Source organism: Micropterus dolomieu, linkage group LG16 (genome assembly GCF_021292245.1).
Source record: "Micropterus dolomieu isolate WLL.071019.BEF.003 ecotype Adirondacks linkage group LG16, ASM2129224v1, whole genome shotgun sequence".
NCBI classification, from domain to species: Eukaryota; Metazoa; Chordata; class Actinopteri; order Centrarchiformes; family Centrarchidae; genus Micropterus; species Micropterus dolomieu.
Window position 1 is genome coordinate 16,586,417 of NC_060165.1, and position 3,706 is coordinate 16,590,122.

A 3,706-nucleotide genomic window follows, 5' to 3' on the forward strand; every position below is an offset into this window, starting at 1 on the left:
CAGTGACCTTTGGGTTCTTCTTTACCTCTCTCACCAAGGCTCTTCTCCCCCGATAGCTCAGTTTGGCCGGACGGCCAGCTCTAGGAAGGGTTCTGGACGTCCCAAACGTCTTCCATTTGAGGATTATGGAGGCCACTGTGCTCTTAGGAACCTTAAGTGCAGCAGAAATTTTTTTGTAACCTTGGCCAGATCTGTGCCTTGCCACAATTCTGTCTCTGAGCTCTTCAGGCAGTTCCTTTGACCTCATGATTCTCATTTGCTCTGACATGCACTGTGAGCTGTAAGGTCTTATATAGACAGGTGTGTGGCTTTCCTAATCAAGTCCAATCAGTATAATCAAACACAGCTGGACTCAAATGAAGCTATAGAACCATCTCAAGGATGATCAGAAGAAATAGACAGCACCTGAGTTATATATGAGTGTCACGGCAAAGGGTCTGAATACTTATGACCATGTGATATTTCAGTTTTTCTTTAATAAATTAGCAAAAATGTCTACATTTCTGTTTTTTTCTGTCAAGATGGGGTGCTGAGTGTACATTACTGAGAAATAAAATGAACTTTTTTGATTTTTGGAAAATGGCTGCAATGAAACAAAGAGTGAAAAATTTAAAGGGGTCTGAATACTTTCCGTACCCACTGTATGTCTGTGGTACAATCCAAAAGAGACTTGCGGCAATAACACCAAAGCTGCCCTTTTGTCTTTGTAGTCGTAAGCGAATTACATTTGGACCGATTTGGACTAGCGACAGAAAGATCCACCGTGGGTGGAGAAAACATTCTTGAGCGCTGCGGGGGCATTTCAATGAGCATTGGAAAATAAATACCCATTTAAAATTATTATTTAAGACCTAGAACACAAACTTCAGCAAATTTAAGACTTTTAAAAGGCCTTAAATTTTGAAATTTGACTTTTTTAGACCCCGCAGAAACCCTGCAGGACGTCTACCTGACAGGTGCTGTTATCAGAGTAGCTCCTATAATCTGGAGGTCTCTCACACAAGTCATCTGTCTTATCCACTGTCCCATCACCACCCCCAACAGACAAATCTATCCACAGCCACCTTTTACTTTGGCTGAAGCGGACAGCACCAGGAGCGTCAGCAACGTCTGGTTGGTGTTTACTTGCTGAGGGGCAGCCGTGGGATACTTCCTTCCAACAGTAAACCTACACAATGACCTAACAACAATATTCATTTAATTTTTTAACTAGACTGCTTAAGCCTTTAGCTAGCCATTTATCTTCAACTAAACTTAGCCTCCAAATATCCTTTGTCCACATATGGGGAATTTAGGTTTTGAGATCCAAGCACCATAGACTTCATTCTGCTCAAATTAGACCTATTGTCCCCATTAGTGGGCACATGCTTTTCACTGCACACATCATATTTTAGCATTGTTTTATGATAGAATTAAAAAAAAAAAAAAAAAAACCCCACAAACCTATCCTTTCATTTCTTTAAAACTGTCAGTTGCTGGAAGAGGTATTCGAGTTGGTTACTATTACTTGTTGTTGATACTGACATTTTTGTGAGTACACTGAGTACTTACATTGCAGGTTTTGAAGACGTCAGTCATCCACTAGCAGGTTCACTGGGAGGCCTCGGAGGGTCGGATGGTGTACCTCGTGTTGTTCCTAGATTGACAATCAAAATTATTATTATACAAATATTTTATAGCACATCAAGCCATAAAGTGTAACAATTCTAACAATGCAATTCTAAAATAATAATATTGACAGCAATAACAACAAATCCATCCAGCTGCAACTACTAAGAGAGAAGTCAAATTTAAAAAAACACAGTGAATTAAACAATGGGTGAGAAATAGAAGCCAACTATAACCTTAAACAGGACAATAGAAGAGATTTGGAAGCCAGTGCAGTAAGGCTGGACCCAAATATTCGACTATTCCTTCATTGGGTTGGTATTCAGTTTTCAATTTTGGGATATGGAGATTCGCACAAGCACTTACAGTTCTGTCCCGCGCAACACTGCACACACACCAGCTTGCATCACCCTGCATGTTTTACTGCCCAAAAAACACAGCTCGCGTTTTGAACTTTTTCTCCCACCATTCTGTGGTAAGAACCGCAGGTGAGCTGATTGTGGAGAAGGCCTATAGTACATCACTTTGCAACTGTCAGTACCGATCATGGATGGAGTTGGTCTTTTGGACGGATAGAAAAATAAAGTCATGCTCAGCACAGAAAATTTGAGCAAAATTGAGGATTTTCTGTCTTGGGTTATGTGTTCAGGGCAGCCCAAGAATTTAAAAATAAGCTTGTAAATGGCTTTTAAAGTGATCATGTACTGGAAAACTTACAAAAATAAATGCTAATGAGAAATGACAATTGAAATATAATAATCAAATTTCACTATTATAGTACAGAAGTCCCAATCTGTATTGACTGACCATTATGTGATCAACATTATTGCTACGGTAAAGGTAATCTTAAACTCACCTGAAGGTCATAAATCCTGAGGATCTCTGCAGGGCCTCTGCTCTCTTAGCCTTCTGCCTGTACAGGGCAATCAGTTGTGGTGTGTTTCTCTCAAGCTCGCAGTAGAATTGATTGCATAGGTTCAACATTTGTAAAGCAATGAACTCAGCAAACACCTGCAAACACATAAAAGTTTGCAGATTAATGGTTTCCAATTTAGGACTTGACAAAAAAACATAATGCATCAATTACTTGTTTTAAGCAAGATGGCTGGCTGGGCAAAAAGAATATAGTTTTTACCTGAGAAATGGACATGGACCACTGCAAATTTCTTTAACCTAACTTAGGTTTTGCTGCATCAAAATGAAAGATTATGTGGCTAAGAATTGAGTTAGCCAATCAAATATATTTTAAACAAGACTAATTGTATAATATTTCATCAATTAGCTTCTATCTGAAGCAACATTCCCACACCAACACAGATCCTTTTGTTTTTCCTCAACAGTGCCATTTTTGGTCTGAACAGGGTTGAGACAGAATTTCAGTCAGGTACTAAATAGTTTAAGAACCATAAAGGAGTCATTCAACCATCTCATCATAAGTTTATAACAGCCTTTAACAGAGCCTATAGTGAAAACTGTTTACACTTAATGCTAGATCTACAGTTTTCTCGGCTTTTGATCACTGCCAATCATTTCTGAAAGAAATCTATGAGAATTTTAAATTGCTAAATATACATATTCATTATAAATATATTATATTATTATATTATGCACTTTTCTAAAACAGTACAAAATCCCCCCTACATCTCAAGTCAGGGCTAAAATATCATCTTTCATGTTAAAATGTCATCCACTGTGAAATGTTGCTGACTCCAGTTCTAGCAATGTAGTATTTGTTATATCCTTAGTATGTCTGAATAGCAAGCCAGCAAGGGACGGAAAAATATGCAAATTGATAACGTGCCTTGGATAGCTGTAGTGCCACTCAGTACTCGGTTTGATCCTATGAGAGCAAATATAACAAACAATATAAAGATTTCCCATTAGCCCAGTCAACAAGAGCATCGTCAAATGCTGATTTTCTTAAATAATACAATATTTTATAATTTATCACTCACCAATGTTAGAGCTGCTTTTGGTGATTATGGGCAAGATGAAATTCCTTCAGCAGCACAAATCTTAGCTACCGTTTATTTGGTACATCTAGCTAAATTTAGTGCAGTCTAATCCAACATTTCTGCAATAAATCCTCCCTTCATAA

General features: G+C 38.1%; 1 protein-coding gene across 1 annotated transcript in view; it reads right to left on the bottom strand.

The window, feature by feature from the left end:
• Window positions 1-2,609, bottom strand: part of depdc4 (DEP domain containing 4) — a 9,663-nt gene extending 7,054 nt beyond the window's left edge. Inside the window, exons 1-2 of the mRNA XM_046072006.1 lie at window positions 2,465-2,609; window positions 1,552-1,636 (exon numbers count right to left, since the gene is read on the bottom strand). The gene's annotated coding sequence lies outside the window, so the exon portion shown is untranslated. The remainder of the gene's footprint in view (window positions 1-1,551; window positions 1,637-2,464) is intronic.
• Between the last annotated feature and the right edge of the window lie 1,097 nt (window positions 2,610-3,706).